We start from the raw sequence: 21,825 nt of genomic DNA on the forward strand, positions 1-21,825 counted from the left end.
GCATGGTAGATGTTTTTTCATCTTTTAAAATTTCAACCACTTCGTGTCCTTATATTTAAAGTATGTCTCTTTTAAACAGCCTTATATTTAGGTTTTGTTTTTATCCAATGTGACAATTTCTTTGGAGTGTTTAGTTCATTTACATTTAATGTAATTACTAATATGGTTGGATTTAAGCCTAACAGCTTGCTTTTCATTACTGTTTGTCCTGTGTGCTTTTTGCTCCTCCTTTGCTGCTTTCTTCAGATTTATATCTTAGCATTCCATTTTATTTCCTCTCTTGGATTTTTTTTTTTTTTTTTTTGGCTGTGTTGGGTCTTGCTTGCTTGTCCATGGGCTTTCTCTAGTTGCCCCGAGTGGGGGCTACTCTTCGTTACAGTGCGCAAGCTTTTCACTGCGGTGGCTTCTCTTGTTCTCTTGCGGTGGGCTCTAGGCGCGTGGGCTTCAGTATCTGTGACTCGAGGGCTCTAGAGCGCAGGCTGAGTAGTTGTGGTGCATGGGCTTAGTTGCTCTACAGCATGTGGGATCTTCCCGGCTCAGGGCTCGAACCTGTGTCCCCTGCATTGGCAGGCGGATTCTTAACCACTGCGCCACCAGGGAAGCCCGGATATTTTTTAATTGCTTATTTTTATTAATTGCTCTAGGGATTATGATATTTAAAAATTATCATAATATACCTTGAATTTGTATTTCAGCACTTTATCTACAGTATTAAAAAAACAGGAAAACAAACAAAAATAAACAAAAAACCCCAACCCTTCGGAATCTAACTTTGAGACTCAGCCCTGGGCAGAGAGATGCAATATTTCTGCTGATTGAAAATGTGTGGGCTGGCTGGGAACCAGAAAGTCACTAAAAACCCATGTTTTGCAGGAGTGTGAGGGACCTCCAGGAGCTTCTAGAAAAAGTGGTCTCTGAATATTTAGACAACTGATAGATTCTGGTTTAGTCAGGATCCATTTTCTGCAACTTTTTGAATCATCTGGGGGACAGCCAGGAGGTAATCAAACTTCTTGTGATTTTCAGTACCCGCTGCCCATCTTTATTGCTCTCCCTTACAACTCGGCGGGGGGCGGGGAGAGTGTAGTTTAGGGAAATTTTTCTCCTAAGCATGTTTGTGACAAGCTCACTCCACTCGGCGATTCCATAAGACGTGTTATTTGGCCTCTCAAGATTGTGTTTTGGGGCTAGTTCGTCAAGACTTCTTGTCAGCCATTCCCACAAGCCTGCGCACGCCCTTGCCCCCGGCTCAGAGGGGAGATGCGATCACTGCAGGGGCCATACCGGGTCATTTTCTCCCAGCTGGCTCGGTTCCGGCGGCGTGTCCCAGTCGCACCCGTCTCCAGCCCGCGGAGCGCAGGTGTACGCACCTCCTCCCTGGCTGTGGGGCGCCAGGCCAGCCCGCCTCGGTGTCCCCCCAAGTCCTTTCTGCAGCTCATCTCACCCGCCGCCCTGACCCTGTGGAGCCCCGGGACAGGGTGCGCACCCCCCGCTCTTTTTACGGCCCAAAGCGGGCAGCTTCCACGGGGAAGCGCCCCCCCTCCCACCGCCCCCGCGGTCCCAGGTAGAGCTGAGGTCGCCGAAGCCGGCAGGTGGCCCTGGAGGCTCTCTCCCTGGGGAGCATTTTGTGCGGCCGGAGAGGAGCGCGGCCCGGCATACTGCCGGACTGCGGGGTCGGGGGAGGGAGCTAGGCATGGAGGAGCGGATGGACTGGACTGGAGAAGGAGCGCGGAGGGAGGAGCGCTGGGAGGAAGGGGCCGAGCCGGGAGAGCCCCCGCCCCGGGAGGAAGGGGAGGAGGCCGGGTGTTTCCTGGAGCATTCCCGACCCGCCTCGGTGACTCATTCGGCCGGGAGACTCCCAGGGCCCGCCCGGGACCCCAGAGCCGCCGCCGCGGACCAAGGTGAGGAACGCTGCCGCTTCCGCCCCACCCCGCCGCCCAGGTGGGATCGGGACCTCGCTCGAAACCCGGCCGGGAGGGAGCTGGAAGGCGGCGGTGCCGGGCCGGGGCCCCGCGAGCGGCCGGGACTTGGACCTCGGCCGCGCGGCCTCCCCGGCTGCACCGCCTCCCAGGATGGCCCTGGCCACCGCGCTCCGGCCCGGGAGTCGCGGACCCCTGCCCCAGCGCCCCCGGCACGTGGCGAAACTCCAGTGGGGACGGGGTACATTGGGGTTTTCCAGTTATTGTTGGAAAGCAAGGAGCAGGCGGTTTACGCTGAGGTCGTGCTTTGTGCCCCTCTCTGAGGGAAGGAGGGAGACTCTGGCCGAGCGAGACCATTTTGCAGATTCTTGGAGAGAGGAGTTTGGGGCTTTGTTAAGGAGCCGAGATTGTTACTTGGGCAGCGCGGTTCAGTATAGCCAGACTAAATTGTCTATTTCAAGCCTGAAATGCGTGCTCCTAATTCTCAGCGCTTGGTGGGCGGGAGAAAAGGGCGGAAGAGTAATTTGGCAATGGGGCTTAAGGAGCGTTTTCTAAGCCGAGAGAGGTGTCCGGACCACGTCCACTCTAGTGTCAGGTCTGAACGGCAGGATAGCGTTGCTTATGAAGCCCCGTGTTGGACGGTCTGCGCTTCTGTGGGAGACCTGGGAGTTTCCCTTTACAGGAGAGGAGGGTGCTGTGCGCCTCGCCGCACAGTGCTTGGCCGAAGCTGGTGAGCCGGGTGGTATTTCTTGGCCGTTATCGACGTGATTCCGTCAATGATCCGTGATTGAATCAGCAGTGATTCCCCTTGCCTAGCTCAGGTTGCTGTTCTTGACAGCTCACCAGCGGCTGCAGCGGCTCTGGGCTCGTGCTGGAAGATCCTGCCCGGGCCGCTCGGCTGGGGCGCTGGCCTGTGACGGTGCGCGCCGGTGCCTGCCGTCCCTTCTCCCTGAAGGCCCTTCGAGGTTTTCCGAGTAAAGCGCAGATCTACACGCACGGAGCTCGAAGAAAACATTCAGGGCCACGGCAGGTTTGCGTTTGTGGGAATTCAGTTAGGAAGGTGGTGCCAACGCTGCCTTCGCGCAGAGGCATCATCTCTGTGCCAGAGGCGAACCAGGGAAATGTGGTGGCAGACATTTCCTGTATTAATACATACATTTGTGTGCTCATAGGTCGCCCAAAGAAGAGTTATCCCCCAAGTGTTTTTGTTTTGTATGTGTGTTTACTTAAATTTATTTTTAAGTTTACACATAGTAAGATTCACTTTGTGGGGTACAGTTCAGTGAGTTTTAACAAATGCTTAGTGTAGTGTGACTCCCACCACAGTCAAGATACAGAACAGTTTTATCACCCCGCTGAACTCCTTCTTCCTGTCCCTTTGTAGGCACCCCCATTCCCAACTCCTGACCCCTGATCTGTTCTCCATTCCTACAGTTTTGCTTTTTCCAGAATGTCATATGTAGTTTTTGAGTCTGGTTAGTTCACTTAGCATAATGCGTTTGCGATTCATCCATACTCTAGTTTGTCCCTGGGGTAAAGACATTAAAGTTTAGAACTTGTACCACTAGGGTACAACCTGAGCCATTCAAATAACACTTTTGAGTCATGAGAAAAATTACAGAACTTCAGCTTATTAAAAAATTCAAACAGTACTCAGCTACATATACTAAAAGTGAAATTCCCTCAGTACTTCTATCTTGGTAGGTAGCCTTTTCTGTGCATACACATAGGTTTTGTTTGTGTGTGTTCTTTTTGTAACATAATGAGAGACTGCATGTAGCATCATACCTTTTCACTTAATGATCTCGGATTATTTAAAGATGTTGGAAATCTTAACATGTTGGCACATACAGTATATATACACATGGATAGCCTTCATTCCTTTTAATGACTGTATATAGTGTAGCTGCATTACAATTTATTTAATCAACCACCTGTTAATTGACATTGTTATTTTACGTTTGTCACCCCCATAGTCAATGCTTGTGTGTATATCTTTATGTATATACTCAAGTTTATCGTTCTGGAAGTAAATTAGGGTCTAAATAATAGCTAACATTCCTTGAGTACTTACTTTGCTCCAGCATCGTTCTAAGCCAGGGCTACTTTTCCTGTAAAGGTCCAGATAGTGATTACTTACAGCTTTGCAGGCCGTATGGTCTCTGTCACAGCCTCCCCAGTTGCACTGTTGCAGCAGAAGTCGGCACAGACAGCCTGTAGTGAATGAGTATGGCTGTGCCCCAGTAGGACTTTGCTTGTAGAAGCAGACCACGGGCTGTAGTTTGCTAACTCCTGAGTGCTCTACATACTAATTATTCTCACGACCCTCAGAGGTGGGTGCAATTATTACTCCCACTTTATGGATGAGGAAACTGACCAAGAGGTGAAGTATGTGCCTAAAGTGACATGCCTGGTAAGTGGCAGAGCCAGACTTTGAATCCAGCCGTCTGACTGCACACTCATAAGTTAAAAGTTAGAAAGAAGCACGGGCTTCCTTGGTGGCGCAGTGGTTGAGAGTCCGCCTGCCGATGCAGGGGACACGGGTTCGTGCCCCGGTCCGGGAGAATCCCAAGTGCTGCGGAGCGGCTGGGCCCGTGAGCCATGGCCGCTGAGCCTGCGCATCCGGAGCCTGTGCTCCGCAACGGGAGAGGCCACAACAGTGAGAGGCCCGTGTACCGCAAAAAAAAAAGAAATTAGAAAGAAGCTGTCAGTAATGCCTTCTGCAAAATGTTAGACCCTAGGACCTGACCCTCACACCTATTGAATCACTTACCTGCGATTTTTTGAAGGCACTGTGCTTGCTCAGGTACCACTCCAGGAGCACCTGCCTCCACTCCCAGGTGGGCCGGTGTTCCCTCAGTCTGTGTGACAGTCTGTGTCCTGGCTTTTGATCTGCGTTTCACTAGCACCGGTTTATAGAGGGGTCAGCTCAGTCAGTGCCTGGGGTTGCCCACTAGCCAGTGGGAAGAAAGATACATTTTGGCAGGTGTGATCAAGTTGGGTCTTGGCAAATCTACTGCTTTGACTGTTGTTGATGTCTGCTATGTGTTCACCTGAGCCCCGGTGGGTATGTTGCTTGGACTACCTTCGACCATTTTCCTTCTTTGGTATCATGGGAAAAGCACCTATTAGGTTGTGATGAAGATCAAATGAGGTGTAATATATATAGGAAATGTACTGTATAAGGGGCTGTTACTATTCGTGCTATGTTTTCTAAAGCTTTTATATAACTAACCAGTCCTAGCTACTCATTGTTTTTGCAACCAAAATAAGTATAGCATGGGTTAACCACATCTATGTAATTTAAAAACTTTATTTTAGCCAGGGCAGTAAGGTCAGAAAAATAAATAAAAGTCAGATTGGAAAGAGAAAACAAAATTGTCCCTTTTTGCAGATGGTATCTACATAGAAAATCCAAGGAGTCTATGAAAAAACTATTAGAACTAGTAGGTGAAGTTTAACAAGGTCACAAAATGCAGTCAACACATGTAAGTCAGTCTTATTCTATATACAAGCAATGTGCAATTAGAAAGTGAAATTTTAAAAAATACCATTTTCAGCAGCTTCAAAAAATCAAATACTTACATATAAATTTAATAAACCACATGCAGGATCTATATGCTGAAAACTACAAAATGCTGATGAATGAATCAAAGATCATGTAAATAAATGGAGAGGCACATTGTGGTCATGGGTTGGAACACTCAACATAGTAAAGATGTCAGTTCTCTCCAAATTGATCTATAGATTTAACACAATTCCAATCAAATACTGCAGCAAAAAAATATTTTAACTTTATTGATGTATAATGTACATACTATAAAATTTACCTACTTCAAGTGGGCAGTGATTTTTAGTAGATTTACGGAGTTGGGCAGCAGCACCATAACCCAGTTTTGGAACATACAGATCTCACCCCAGTAAGATTGCTCATGACTTTTCACAGTTAATCCCCATTCGTAGGCCCTATTCCAGCTAATCACTAATTTGCTTTCTTTTATAGATTTGCCGTTTCTGGACATTTAACATAAACGAAAGTGTACAATTTGTGGGCTTTATGTGTGGCTTCCTTCACTTAGCATAATGTTTTTGGAGTTTATCCCTGTTCTAGTATGTACCAGCATTTCATTCCTTTTTGTTGCATTGTATTCCATTGTATGGATATATCACGTTTTGTTTAACCATTCATTAGATCCATTTTTTCCTGTTATGAATAACTGCTGCTATGAAGACTCATGTACAAGTCTTTACGTGGGCATATGTTATAATGTCTTTTGGATAGAAATCTAGAAGTGTTCTTGCTGGGTCATAAGATATTTTTGTTTATTAGAAGTCTCAGGAGGATGTTTTTTTTGTGTGTGTGTGTGGTATGTGGGCCTCTCAGTGTTGTGGCCTCTCCCGTTGCGGAGCACAGGCTCCGGACGCGCAGGCCCAGCGACCATGGCTCACGGGCCCAGCTGCTCCGCGGCATGTGGGATCCTCCGGACCGGGGCATGAACCCGTGTCCCCTGCATCGGCAGGCGAACTCGCAACCACTTGCGCCACCAGGGAAGCCCAGGAGGATGTTTTTATAGATAAAAGACAAACTGACTCTAAAATTTATATGAAGGGGAAAATAAACTGGAATATCTGAAAAAAATGATTCAAAAATAAATTAGGGAAATCACCTTGCCTGATTTGTTTTTACTATAATAAAATATAAATAACCCAAAATTTACCATTTTAACAATTTTAAGTGTACAGTTTAGTAGCATTAAGTTGTACAGCCATTACCACTATCCATCCCCTAAACTTTTTCTTCATCCCAAACTGAACCTCTGCACTTATTTATTTCTTTATTTTCTTGAAGTATGGTTGATGTACGTTTCAGGTGTACAGCAAAGTGATTCCGTTTTGTATATATACACATATATATACACATACATATACATACATACACACATCTGTTCTTTTTCAGATCTTTTCCATTATAGGTTATTATAAGATATTGAATATAGTTCCCTGTGTTATACAGTAGGTCCTTGTTAATCTATTTTATATATAATAGTATCTGTTAATCTCAAATTCCCAATTTATCCCTCCCCCCACTTCTCCTTTGGTAACCATAAGTTTGTTTTCTATGTCTGTGTCTGCACCCACTTAAACACTAACTCCCCATTCCCTTATTCCTCCAGCTCTTGGTAGCAACCATTCTACTTCCTGTCTATGAACATGACTATTCCAGACACCAATTAAGCATTGCTATGAACATGGTAATTCAATGTTTAATTTCTTTGAGCAGTTGTCATACTGTTTTCCATAGCAGCTTCGCCAGCCTTTATGTGCGCCAACAATGCACAAGGGTTCCAGTTTCTTCACATCCTCACCAACACTTGTTATTTTCTGGTGTTTTTTTTTTTTTTTTAATAATAACCACCCTAATGGGTGTGAAGTAGTATCTCATTCTGGTTTTGATTTGCATTTCCCTAATACTTAATGGTGTCAATCATCTCTTCATGTACTTATTTGCCATTTGTGTATCTTCTTTACAGAAATGTCTATTCAAATCCTTTGTCCATTTTTTAATCATGTTGTTTGTGTTTTTTAGTGTTGAGTTGTAGGAATTCTTTATATATCTTGGATAACAATCCCTTATCAGATATATGATTTGCAAATATTTTCTCCCATTCTGTGGGTTATCTTTTCATTCTCTTGTCCTTGGGTGCACAAAGGTTTTTAATTTTCATGTCCACTTTATCTACTTTTTCTTTTGTTGCTAGTGCTTTTGGTGTCATATCCAAGAAATCATTGCCAAATCCAGTGTCATGAAGATTTTCTCATGTTTTCTTCTAAGAGTTTTATAATTTTAGCTCTTCTGTTTAGCTTTTTGGTTCATTTGAGTTAATTTTGCATATATAGTATAAGGTGATGGTCCAATTTAATTCTTTTGCATGTGGATATCAAGTTTTCCCAGCACCATTTGTTAAAAAGACTGTCCTTTCTTCAGTGAATGGTCTTGACACCCTTGTTCAAAATCATTTGACCATATATACAAGGGTTTATTTCTGGGCTCTTTATTGTTTCATTGGTCAATGTGTCAGTCTTTATGCCAGTACCACACTATTTTGATTACTGTAGCTTTATAGTAAGTTTTGAAATCAGTAAATGTGAGACCTCCAGCTTTGTTGTTCTTTTTCAAGATTGTTTTTGCTATTCTGGGTCTTTTGAGATTCCATGTTAATCAAGGTGGGTTTTTCTGTTTTTGCAAAAAATGCTTTTGGAATTTTGAAGGAGGTTACATTGAATCAGTAGATGGCTTTGGATTATATTGTAAATTTTCTATCTTTTTTTTTTTTTTTTTTTTTTTTTTGGCTGCCTCGTGTGGCTTGCAGGATCTTAGTTCCCTGACTAGGGATCAAACCCAGGCCCATGGCAGTGAGAGTGTGGAGTCCTAAACACTGGACTGCCAGGGAATTCCCTATATTGTCATCTTAATAATATTAAGTCTTCCAGTTCATGAACATGGAATATCTTTCCGTTTGTGTCTTTAATTTCTTTCAGCAGTGTTTTGTGATTTTTAAAATTTATTTATTTTATTTATTTATTTTGGCTGCACCGGGTCTTATTTGCGGCATGCAGATCTTCGTTGCGGCATGCATGCGGGACCTAGTTCCCTGACCAGGGATCGAACCCAGGCCCCCTGCATTGGGAGCGCAGAGTCTTAACCACTGGACCACCAGGGAAGTCTGTGTTTTGTAATTTTTAGTGTATGAATCATTCACCTCCTTGGTTAAATTTATTCTTTTTTTTTTTTGGTTGCGTCGGGTCTTCATTGTAGCGTGTGGGTTTTCTTTCTCTAGTTGCGGCTCACGGGCTCCGGAGACCCTGGGCTCTGTAGTTTGCAGCACATGGGCTCTCTTGTCGAGGCCCACGAGCTCAATAGTTGTGGCGCCCAGGCTTAGTTGCCCCGCGGCATGTGGGATCTTAGTTCCCCAACCAGGGCTCAAAACCGTGTCCCCTGCTTTGGAAGGTGGATTCTTTACCACTGGACCACCAGGGAAGTTCCTAAATTTATGCTTAAGTTTTTTTTTCTTTTTGATGCTATTGTAAATGGAATTGTTTTCTTAATATTCTTTTTGGAATATTCATTGCTAATGTATAGAAATGCAGCTGATTTTTATGTGTTGCTTTTGTATCCTGCAGCTTTGCTTAATTCATTTATTAGCTGTAACAGGTTTTTTTGTGGTTTTTTAGGATTTTCTACATATAAGATCATGTTCTCTGTGGTTTCATGTATTCTGAGGTTGTTTCATCAGGTGAATATGTTAATAGTTGTTACATCTCACTGGTGGAGTGACCATTTTGTCATAATGTTTCTAGTGACAATTTTTGTTTTCAAGTCTATTTTGTCTAATATTTATCTAATATTAGTATAGCTACTTCTGGCCACTTTTGGTTTCTCTTTGCACGTTATATCTTTTCCCATCCTTTTCGTTTCACCCTCCCTGTATCTTTGAATTTAAAATTTGTCTCACAGCATGTTTTTTTAATCCATTCTATCAATGTCTGCCTTTTGATTATCTATTCCATTTACACATAATGCAGATAACTTATATGGTAGGATTTACATTTGCCATTTTGTTATTTGTTCTTTTTATATCTGGAGACCCTTTGGCTATAAGTGAGGGGCGTAGGGACAGAGCTTACACTCTGTAGGAGCCAGTAGAGAACATAGCACCATGAATGGGGCTTAAACATGGCAACTCTGGCCTGAATTCAGGCTATCTAATAAGATTTCAGAGCACTCCAGGGATAAGATTTGCATTTATATGAACTTACTGTGTTAAAGCCCTCTCAGAACATGGTCTCAAGAACATAGGGATGTGTTTTTTACCTTTGTGTTGGTCTGAGCCTGGTGTGCACTTGTGCTCTTCAGCAGAAGCTCGTTGAGCATTCATTTACCTGGCTGTGCCCCCATCCAACTTCATGACTGCCTCACCTCCACACAAGGCTGTGGGGACAGAAATCACAGGCCTTGAACTGTGGCTTTCACATTTTTTAGTTGTGAATAAGACAAATGGACAGTGATAGCTACTGTGACTTTTGAAACAAGCATATTTGTGATTTGTATTTATATCTCAGATACTTCACTCGCCAAGGTTGTCAGGCCCTGTTCTTCACTCTCTCGGGGGAGTTTTGTTCCACAGGAGAGAAAAACCAATGCCTAGAGAGCAGTGAGTTTCATCTTGGAACCTGATTTGACAGCCAGAATTTTACGTTCAGAGCTAGCATGGCCATTCCTTGTGCCTGTGTTGTCCTGGCCAGGACTGGGGTGGCAGGGGGAGGGTGGGCGATGATTCATCCTTGAAGATACTCACAGAAGAAGGTACACTTTGCTCTGAAGAACCACACCGCCCCAAGTCAGAAGTGGTGATGAGGGTTTGCATTATATTTAAATCCCTATCTAAAGCTTGACCTACTCAAGCTGTTCATTTGAAAGAATTTTCGTCTTTTTCCACAAATGCTGCTTGGAAGGACCAGTCTGCATAAAACCAATGAGCTTTAAAACCACCTGGACTCTTGACTGATTGGGGTTGTCTGTCCCCAGGGGTCATGGAATAACTAAGTGTGTTAAATCAAGCAGACCTGTGCACGTGCATGATAATTTCACAGATTCTGGAGAGTAAAGTTTTGCTCCTGCCCTGGAGACCACACTGATAAGGGTTTTGTACATGCAAGTTGGGTTTCTTCCTTTGCTTTGATTGAGGTGGGGGTGTGTGTATTAGTCAGGATTCTCCAGAGAAACAGAACCAATAGGGTTTGTTTATATATAGAGAGAGATTTATTTTAAGGAATTGGCTCACGTGACCATGGAGGCTGGCAATTCTGAATTCAGAGTAGGCAGGCTGAGACCCAGGAAGAGTTGATGTTGCAGCTTGAGTCCAAAGGCCCTCTGGGGGCAGAATTCAAATCCAAAGAGGACCTCGGTTTTTTCTCTTAAGGTCTTCAACTGTTTGGAAGAGGCCCACCCACACCATGGAGGGTCATCGGCTTTACTCAGAGTGTGCCCATTTAATCGTAAATCACACCTAAGAAATACCTGCACAGCAACATCTAGACCAATGTTTGACCAAAAACTGGATTATACCATAGCATAGTCAAGGTGACACATAGAATTAATCATCATAGGGGGTAGTTTTTCTTTTGTATTTTAATTTGCATTTTAGGTAGTTGCCTCCTCCAACAAAGATTGGCTTCAAGGTAAGCCCCATGCAAAGGGTGGAAAGGGATTTGGGGGGGATCCCTGCCCTCTGGAACTGCCAGCTGAGCCAGGGAAGAATCAACCCTGCCTACCCTCCCTCCACCAGGAAGAGGGAACACATCCTTCCACATGTCACTGCCAGACCTTGCACACAAGCACTGAGAGGCTGTGACCCTCTCAGTGGCCACAGATGGCCCCAGGTAGACCAGAGGTGGATACAGCAGAGTTAGTTCACTCCGGGAAGCCTCTGCCAGGATGGCCGAGGTCTGGGGCAGCTGCCATGGAAGATGTGACTTTCTGGCCTGCAATTCTGTGTTGACTCTGGAAGGGCTCTTGAGAAGCTCCTGGAACTCTCAGTTGTCTTGATTCTGCCTTGAGGTCAAGGCAGGAGGGAAAATGTGCTGTATTATAGGGCCTCTGGGGTGTGACTCAGCCTAGGGGTCCCCCCAGACTGGGGCAGAGGCAGCCCGGGTGCTGCGGCGCTGTGGGCCTCGGCGCGTCGTGCGGAGACACAGCCGTGCGTGCCCTTCCTGCGGACTCCAAGCGTGAAAGGCTCGAGTTCTCCCTTTTCCCGAAGGTCGAGTGCATTTCGGCAGAGTTAGCCCCCGTTGTGTTTTGCGCGGGCGTGTTTAGGGAACTCTGTGCCTCCGCAGCCTGTGATTGGCTTTACAGCGACTGGGGGCGTGCAGCCCGCTGGACAGTCCCCCCCCCTCCGCCCCCCGGCTCTCCCCGAGGGCCCAGCTTCCGCCTGCTGGGGCGACGCGCGTCGCCGTCCATCACAGGTCCCCTAGCCGCGGTCGGGCCAGGCTGCTTTCACACTCCTGCACGGCTCTCCGGGCCTTACAGCCGGCCGGTTCCCTGCCTTTTCCCGGCCTTCTGCCCCTTCTGTCCCCTCAGCCAGCAGCTCCCAGGAAGGGGTGGGGGAGGGCAGCGCCCACCCAACGCACCACGGTCCCAGCGGCAGCCCGAGCTGATGCTTCCCAGCTTCCAAGCGCCTCAGGTTGCTTGAAGAAGTTAATTATGTACACTTATCAGTATTTCTCCTTTCATCTTTTATCTGCTTCTTTGTTAGCTCCCCCCCCGCCCCCCCGTCCACACACACACACACACACACACACACACACACACACACACACACCACAAGGGCAGAGGTGATTTTGGGAATCGCAGCATTTCAGGGCCCAGTCATTGTCGACTGCTCACTTCATCCCTAAAAGGTCTCCTTGCGTGTGCCCTGGTGGGTGTCTCTGTCCACACGCGCTGGATAAGGCATGAAGTGCGCACAGTCTGTAATAGCTAGAGAGCTTGAAAAGATGCGGGAGGCAGCCCTGAATTTGCCGGTTGGTTGTGGCGGCCTTGTGCCAGTTGTAGAACTCCCCATGCCACACGCTTGGGGCCAGGCTGGTGAACTGTAGTGGGCCTGCGCTTGCTTGGGGCCGCAGGTCCTCCTGCCTTTCTGCGTGCCTGGCATCTTTGCAGGAACGAACCCTTTTGAAAGGTTTGTATGTTAGCTAGGGCTCCTGCATCAAGGTACCACAGACTGAGGGGCTTAAACAGCGGATATTTATTTCCTTGCGGTTCTGGAGGCTGGAAGTCCAAGATCAGGGTGTCAGCAGCGTTGGTTCTTTCTGAGGCCTCTGTCCTTGGCGTGTAGATGGCCACTTTCCCACTGTGTCTTCACATGGTCTTCCTTCTGTGCCTGTGTGTGTCCTGATCTCCCCTTCTCGTAAAGGGCACCAGTCACATTGGATTAGGACCCACCCTATGACCTCATTTTACTAATTACCTCTGTACATCTCCAAATGTAGTCAGTCTGAGGTACTAAGAGTTGGGACCTGGAAGGGGGACGCAGTTCAGCCCCTAGCAGTTCATTTAGTTACAGTGATGAGGTGCCTGTGAGCCATTGGTTCTTGCTGCTCCTTGAGGACCTGGCAAGGAGGCGGGAGAAGATGTGTAGCTATCAGGGAGGCTTAGTTCCTCGTCCTCGTGAGGCAGAAATACAGACACTCCAGCGTTTTCTTCTATCGCTTCAAAGGATTATATGGTCCACCCTGTGTCGGAGACTACTGCCCTAAAACGTTTTCTCAAAGTGTGGGCCAGAGACTCCAACCTCAGAATCAAGGGGTGTGTGTGGGCCGGGCATTAAACATGCAGGTGCCCACGGCACTCAGCTCCACCAAGTCAGGACAAGGTGTGAGAGAGCATTTGCGCCGATCTCTAGTGATTGTCCATTTCAGTTACAGCCAGCTCATACCCCTGGGGTGCTGGGCAGCAGGAGCCCACTTTCAGGATTTTATGGTACTCTGAATAAAGCACAGGCAGACATCATTTAATTGCTCTTTGCTTTCTTGCACTTCACAGATAGTACATTTTTTACAAATTGAAAGTTTGTGGTAACCCTACATCAAGCAAGTCTGTTGGTGCCATTTTTCCTTCAGCATTTGCTAACTTCATGTCTTTGTGTCACATGTTGGTAATTCTTGCAATATTTTAAACTTTTAAATTATTTTTATATTTGGTATGGTGATCTATGGTCAGTGATCTTTGATATTACTATGACTTGCTGCAGGCTCAGATGATGGTTAGCATTTTTTAGCAACAACATTTTAATTAATTAAGGTATGCACATTGTATTTGTTTTTTGAAGAGTTGATAGCCATTATTTAGTCTCTCGATGCCAAGTAATTCTGAGCCGCTTTTACATTACCACAATGGCATGCTTTTCAAAACACATTTCTAGCACCCTTATTGTTTTCCCTCCAGTATTGTCATCAAATACTCCTGGTTGACATTCCTATGGGACTCTTGGCCTGTCGTCTCTGCTATCACACATTATTTCCAACTCAAAAGCAATACTAAAATACAGTGAATTTCCAGTCTTGACAAATACCACTGTCAAAAATACAGTCTTGAATTTCTTGTGCACAATGTTAAATAAAAATATTCTACTATTTACCTAAAAGCATGGCAGAGTTTGAATGGTGGCAAAAGGGATATGGGACATTTGGGGCAGCAGCAGCATGAATCAATCACATAGTAGAGAATGATAATAAAAACACTAGCTAGTAGTTATTAAGCACTTTTGTGTATTTGCCACTGTTACTTAGACCAAGTCTGTACATTGTGTTTTTTTTTTTTTTTGCGGTACGCGGACCTCTCACTGTTGTGGCCTCTCCCATTGCGGAGCACACGCGCAGGCTCAGTGGCCATGGCTCACGGGCCTAGCTGCTCCACGGCATGTGGGATCTTCCCGGACCGGGGCACGAACCCGTGTCCCCTGCATCGGCAGGCGGACTCTCAACCACTGTGCCACTAGGGAAGCCCTGTACCTTGTTTTTAAGAAATAATGCTATTGCACACTTAATAGACTACAGTATAGTGTAAACATAACTTTATATGGTCTGGGAAACCAAAAACCTTTATTTGCTTTATTGTGATGGTCTGTAACTGAACCTGCAGTATTGCTGAGGTATGCGTGTACTCACCCTATCAGCTTTGTAGTAGCCTGAAAATGTTTGTTTGCAAAAACTCTTACCTCTTGATGACTTTTTAATTACCACAGGGGGGGAAAAAAAGATGTAGACAATTAGAACTATTCAGGAAGGAACTTTAAATAGGTGGCCTTAGGGCCCGGTGTCTACAGGCAGAGCTACTAGCTGCTGCCTAACCCCCAATCACTGACAAGGCAGTGATTACACATTTTAGCTCAGCCTGAAACCTGAAATCTCACATATGTGTATATTAAACTGTTCGTTGTGGGCAATTCCTTAATGTGCAGAAGCACGGAAAATATTGAATAGTGTATGAACCCTCAACAGTGGTCTGGGCTCACCTGTAACCCCTGCCCACACTGCTGTTGTGAAGCAAGTCCCAGGAGCACTGTCTCACCTGAGTCATAAACAAACACTTCATTCAGTACCTGTCTCCGAGAGAGGAGTTCTACTTAAAAACATAAATGCTCTTGGAGTTTTGCTGCTTTTTTCTGGGCCAGAGGTGGAAATGGTTTTGTGTTTTTAAAGACCTCTCGCTATTTTGTGTAAGCTGGTTTCTTCAGATCCTAAAAATCTGGGAAGTGTAAAATTATTAAGTAATTGAAGCTAAACATTTGGAGTGTATATATATTTTAAACAAAGCCCACCATTCTGCAGTGGTCTGAAGCATTTGATTATAGAACGAAAATGATCACTGATGAGGGCTGATTTGCCTGAGGACGCGTGGTCCCTGGCCCAGATCTCCGATAGGTCTGTCAGAAGCTTTCTTTAGGAGTGCAGGACTCTGGGCAGACAACAGGGATTTCCAAGGCAGTTGATCTGATCGGAAAGATGCGTTTCACTCTGTGGTGGATGCAGGTGTGTAACCTGCTCTGCGCCACAGCAGTGAGGCTCACCGAAACACCTGCAGTCACGGACGCATCTGTTTTCAACGTTTTTCATTCCCTTTCCCTTATGTTCACAAAAAGTTTTCAGAGAGATATTCCATTTTTTACTCTTTTTAAATAATTTCAACCTTACAAAAATTGCAAAAATAAAAATAATACAAAGAACACACAACAAAACTCTTTTACATCAATTTGAGGCCCTTCATCCCCCAGTGCCTGTGTGTATTTCCTAAGGATAAGGATATTCTCTTACATACCCACAGAACAATGACCAACCCTGGCCCTTTATAGAAAATGTTTGCTAATCCCTGTCCTAGAGAATCCATTGCACATATTAATGTGCAAGAATTTTCCTCACAGTTTACAGTAGGAAACACCCCGTTATAGGGAGCTTCAGGAGACAGCACACAGACTGGTTCATTCGCTCAGTGGAATAGTACGCATCTGTCAAAACAGCACTTCAGAGCAGCATGTGACAGTGTGTGGATGCCTCTTAGTAATAGCAGTGAAAAAAGTGAGTCAGGCAATTACGTATATTGATAGCATAATATCCCTTTTATAAAGACTGATTTTTAAAAGTGCCTTTTTGAGAATATGTGTAGATGAGGTGCAGCTTGTACAAAAGAAGGCAGGGGATTGATGCCCAGGTGGAATTTGCTGTATATCACAGGCAGGACCCTGGCTTTTGTTGTGGACAGGTGGTTCACCTGTCTTTATGGCATCATTTTAACATAACAAGGTGAGAACGGGCCAGGGTCTAGGAACTATTATGCATCTGAGGTCCAACAAAAAAATTCCTAACATCAATCAGTTGCTGAACTTTTTATGGATCTCAATATTACTTTTAAGTTAATTCTTTGAGATTACCTGCTGCCTCAGAACTGTTTCTCAGATGGGCGATTGTTTGACTTCTGACAGAGGGTCAGCAGTTTGCTCAGGCGGGAGCTGTGCATTAGAAACTGCTCCCTTCCCTGGTTGGGGCTGGCACAGTTCTTCCTACTTGGGTGGGGCTGGCACAGTTCTTCCTACTTGGTACATTTATAAGTGAAAGAGGGAATTCCAAAGGCAAAAGGCTGAAAAGTTGATATGGTAAAAATTTTAAACTGAGGTTTCAAAGAAAAAAGTAAGTGACATAAGAAGGCAAGTAGTGTGACCTGGGAAAATTTTTTGTAGCAACTTTCACACAGTTTTAATGTCTTTAATAAAGAGGTATAGTTGAGTACTTGACATTGATGAGGAAAATACCGAGATTTCAAAGGACAAAATAACAAGAAAACAAACCAAGCTGGCAAGTCACAAAAGAAAGAAAAAAAAGGGTTACTGTATAAAAATTTGTTCAACTTTAATAAGAATAAAAGTAATGCAAATTAAAAGAACATTTAGATGCGGTTCCACTTATTAAATTGTAAAAATGCAAGTGATCCCTGGATGTTGTGATGAGGTGCCATGCTGGTGTCTGTGGGACCCTGTGGGAGGGCACCTCACCTGAATCCACCTGTAACTTTTTAAAAATTGAGAAATAATTGACATACATTATGTTAGTTTCAGATATAATGATTTGATATCTGGATATATTGTGAAACGATCACCACAGCATGTCTGGTTAACATCCATCACTTTACATAGTCACAAAAAAATTTTTCTCTTGTGATGAGAACTTTTAAGATCTGTTTTCTTAGCTACCTTCAAATATGCAATACAGTGTTATTTACTGTAGTCACCATGCTGTACATTACATCCCCATGACTTATTTATTTTATAACTGGGAGTTTGTACCTTTTGACCACCTTTACCCAGTTCTCTCACTCCCTGCCTCTCACACCACCAAGCTATTCTCTATCTATGAGTTTTGTTTCCTTCCTTCCTCCCTCCCTCCCTCCCTCCCTCCCTGCCTCCCATCCCTCCCTCCCTCCCTGCCTTCCCTCCTTCCTTCCTTCCTCCCTCCCTTCCCTCCCTCCCTCCTTTCCCTCCTTCCTTCCTTCCTCCCTCCCTTCCCTCCCTCCCTCCTTTCCTTCCTCCCTCCCCCCTCCCTCCCTCCCTCCCTCCCTCCCTCCCATCCCTCCCTCCCTCCCTCCCTCCCTGCCTTCCTTCCTTCCTTCCTTCCTCCCTCCCTCCCTCCCTGCCTCCCATCCCTCCCTCCCTCCCTGCCTTCCCTCCTTCCTTCCTTCCTCCCTCCCTCCCTCCCTCCCTCCTTTCCTTCCTCCCTCCCTCCCTCCCTCCCTCCCTCCCTCCCTGCCTTCCTTCCTTCCTTCCTCCCTTTCTTGTTAAGATTCCACATACAAGTGAGTTAATACAGTATTTGTCTTGCTCTGCCTAACGTATTTCACTTAGCATAATACGTGTCTTGGCTACTGTAAATAATACTACAGTGAATATGGGGTGCAGATATCTTTTTGAATTAGTGATTTTGTTTCCTTTGGATAAATGGCCAGAAGTAGGATTGATGGATCATCTCCTGCAGCTGTGAAGACATTCATGCGATTTAAGAATCCCCTCCTGTGACGTGCTGCCGAGGAAGTCATCTGGAAACACCGTCGTCCCTCGCTATCCGCCGGGGGTTGGTTCCAGGAGCTCCCGTGGATACCAAAATCCACAGATGCTCAAGTCACTTATATGAGATGGAAGTTGTACCATGAATACAGTCAGTCTACCGTATCCCCAGGTTTTGCATCTGTGGATACAGAGGACCGGTTATACTGGACCTTTCTGCCCAGATACGGTCATCTTAGGCTTTTCTCTAGAAGGTAAAAATTTGTTAAAAGGCTCACATGAAGGGAAGGCTTAGAAGGGCTGCTGGGTCGGAGTTCTTGGTGAGCATTTATGAGGCTGTGTAAGCAAGGATGAGGCCACCTTCCGGTATGGGGTGGCGCTGGTCATGGAGCCTGGGCAGGCAGCGTCCAGGTCTGTGTGCGGGGGCCCAGGCCTTCCCTGCGGTGAGCTGGGGAAGTGTCTGCCCCTGGCAGGCCTGTGTGCAGGCTCACTCTCCTTCTTTCTGGGGCAGGAAGCGGCCCCGGTGTCACGGTGGATGGAGAGCCCCCAGCCTAGTCGGGAGGTTGGTGGCACCCTCTCCATGGTGTGACCACCCCCCAGTGCCAGAGACCGCCGAGCTTGGCTCCATCCTAGAAGGAACACGCTGAGCTGCTACTGTCATCTCCCCTCGTGTCTTAAACATGCACTGGATTTTGTGTGAAAGATGAAGACCACCGGAGTCACAAAGAAATGGTCAGGCATTAGTAGACCATAGGGATCCCAGACCTTGGGGGAAAACAAGCCCCCCCCCGCCACCCCAGGAGAACCCACCCCATCCCAACCTCCATCCCACAGCAGTGCGTCCAGCTCTGTGGGGCTCACCTGTGTGCTTGGTGCGTGGCTGCGCCAGCTGTGGAGCATTTCCGTTCCCCAGGGGGTGGCGGGAGTGGCAGGGCGCAGCGCAGAGGTGTCAGGCTGGGCCCGTGTGGGCGCTGCACACTGCGAGGGATTGCGACTTTACTCTGGCCTCCTAGGTCCATTTCCGTCTTTTGTTGATTGATTTATATTTGCATCAGGTTCATTTTTCATACAAATCTCAGGAGGCATCCCAGTTCGTAAAATAGATAAACACGGGGCTACTCTGCCTTGCCATCGTGGGGCACCCCGGAGTTCCAGGGAACATGGTTTGAGAACCACAGCTGTAAGCATATAAGCAGGAGAGCAACAGGATCAGAGTCCTAGTTTAAAAGGAATGAAAAAGGAGCGTGGCAGGCTTGAAGGTGGCATAGGAGCTCTGGGTTGGGAAGAGGCCGGGCAGGTCGCCCGGGGAGGAGACGTTCAGGAGGCAGAGACACCGCTGTGTCTTGGGAAGACCCTGTCAGGTCTGCAGACTGAGGCTGAGGGCACAGGAGAGCAGTGTCAGGAGGGAGGGGCTGACAGGCTCAAGACTCCTCTGCGGGCTCTGTCTCACACTTCACCTATTGTCATGATTTTCAAGCAAACTCGATTTTTGTTTTTCTGTTGATGCAGCAATTGTTTTGAGGTAATTGCAGAAGAGACCAGTGCTGCTTTCGAGAATGGAATCTAAAATTTTTGTGCAGTTTGCATTTCTTCAGTAGTAAAGCTGGGCAGAAGATGGTGTTTGCTTTTTAATTTTGAAGTTTTTGCCTAGAGATCATAGCAACCCCATTCTCTCTCCCCATCCCACTTGATCTGGGGAAAGAGGCTGGAGTTGGAAAAACATGTTGTTTTAAAATGCGAGAGAGAAGGGCACAGTTGAATAAAGTATGCTTCTCTTCCTCAGATGATTTATTTTACATGTGAACAGATTGCACAAAAAATTGGATGTTTGTACTTTTCTGGGAACTACTGTTATTTGTATATATAGAAGAGGAAGAAAATCAATGTGCGTCCTGTGCATGTTAGCAGAAACATTTCGTAGTTTGTTGTGGTTTGGTTATGCTGTGGGGTTTGACAAGTGAAATACTGTCTAGTTGTAAAGTAAAAAATATTACAAGTTTGGAGATGCTGAAGAGACCCAACACCCTCGTGGCTCAGGTCACGTGGGCTTGAAGGGTGGCATCGACACACAGGCAGTGCTGTCACTGTGGTGCCACAGTCAGGACATCTGGATGGGCATCTGAACCACGAGTTCTGCATTTTCCCTCCTGTGGTTTTGCCATGTTTTGCAACCTTGGTGTCGAGCTGCCTTGGCAGTTCTATTTTAAAGCTTACCGGGCCTGTGCAGAATGCCTGCTTGCTGGCTCTTGGCTGGGATGCACCCTCACTTAGCTTTGCGTCTGACCCCGGGCCCCGTCTGTGCTGGACGCCCTCCCTACCTGTGTGTGGCGCTCACACAGCCTCCTGCCCGCCCTGCCCTGTCTGTCTGGCCCAGCATGCCCCCTGGTCTCCAGTTCCTGGCCCATGGGTTGGCATCCCCCTGCTTCAGCCCTTTCTCGGGGCATCCAGTTGCCAGCTCCTGCTGCCTGACCCTCCAGGGCCTCGGGGTCAATTTTTAGTCCCATTTATGAGCTGGGTCCACATCCTACCCCCGCCCCCAGTCTGGTTCCCAGCCCCTGGAAGCCTACTGTTTATTAATAGGCACATACCTAGTGTAACAGTTCTCATTTCATTTCTGTTTTCATGGACAGTAAATTAAGACCTTGCCTTGACGAAAGTGATAGATTCTCTGAAACTGTGTGCCAAGTTCTTTCATGGGTGTGTAAGACCAGTTGGATTTAAATGCTTGATTTGTGGAAGATTTAAATTCAGCTGCTTTTGGGAGCAGAAGTAACCAGAAACCGAGTTTGCTTGCTTAACTGCTTGTTTTGAGCTGTTTCTCTTAGTGTTTTTAACCCAGCCTTCTAAATGGTTGCCCTCCTCGAGCTGATGTCCCTTCACCACTGGGCTCCATCCTTTTTGCTATTTATTTTTTCCTTTTTGCTATTTATTTATTCTTGCTCTTTGTTTTTACCTTAACCGCTGATAGATGAATGTTCTCTTCCAAATACATGCAAGTTATTCAGCCAGAAAGTGTTTTAGCTGTTTTTTGTTTCCAGAGCAGTACTAGAGGTATAGATGGTCATAGAAAATAAATACATCTCCACGGTGATAGAAGTTTATCCTCTAACCTGGCAAAACACAAGGCCCCCCTCCGTGGCCCATGTCCTGTACCAGGCTGGTCCCCACAGGCAGTGCGAACTGAGGTTGTCTGGGCCTGGAGGAGGCCTTGTGTGTGGTTGGCAGAGGTGCATCAAGGGTCTGAACCAGGCCTGGACCCTTCAGGAGTGGATGCCTCCAGACACTGCACTCTCTGGGGCCTTCACAGGGAGTCTGGACCGTGGACTCCTGAGGGCGCCCCTCCTCACTACCCCCACCATCTGTCCTTGCGCCTCACCTTTGATGTCTGTCTCCCAAGGTACCTTTCTTGTCTTGCGCTTTTGTTTCATCTTGTCTCTGCAGCCAGTGTTTTGATGGGGAGCCTGTGTTCTCCCAGTGATCTTGGGTTATTGAAAACAAACACACACACACACACACACATACTTTTTTTCTCTTTTCCTTTTAATCTCTTGGTGCCACCCATGCTACCAGGTTGAAAATTAGTCTCTCCGCTTTAATTTCTATTAATTCTCTGCAGCCTAGCCTAAGTGTTCTTTTTTTATTTTTTAAAATTGTTGAATTATGTAAGGACTCGTTGTCTATTATTACCTTTTAACTGAACTGCCGGCAAACAGAGGAGGCTTCCCTTTCGTCCTGCACAGAAACAGGGAAAACGATCAGATCATATTCTCATTCAACAACAAAAGTCCTGTTATCTG

At 46.2% G+C, this 21,825-nt stretch overlaps 1 protein-coding gene across 3 annotated transcripts in view; it reads left to right on the forward strand.

Annotated features, from left to right (window-relative positions):
• The first annotated feature begins 1,785 nt into the window (after window positions 1-1,785).
• Window positions 1,786-21,825, forward strand: part of CYFIP1 (cytoplasmic FMR1 interacting protein 1) — a 93,484-nt gene continuing 73,444 nt past the window's right edge. The window contains exon 1 of one of the 3 annotated variants that reach the window (XM_012535595.3): window positions 1,786-1,901. The gene's annotated coding sequence lies outside the window, so the exon portion shown is untranslated. The remainder of the gene's footprint in view (window positions 1,902-21,825) is intronic. The other 2 variants (XM_049712575.1, XM_049712574.1) reach the window with 2 other exon arrangements.

The sequence above is a fragment of the Orcinus orca genome, chromosome 7 (assembly GCF_937001465.1).
Source record: "Orcinus orca chromosome 7, mOrcOrc1.1, whole genome shotgun sequence".
In the NCBI taxonomy this organism is placed as follows: Eukaryota; Metazoa; Chordata; class Mammalia; order Artiodactyla; family Delphinidae; genus Orcinus; species Orcinus orca.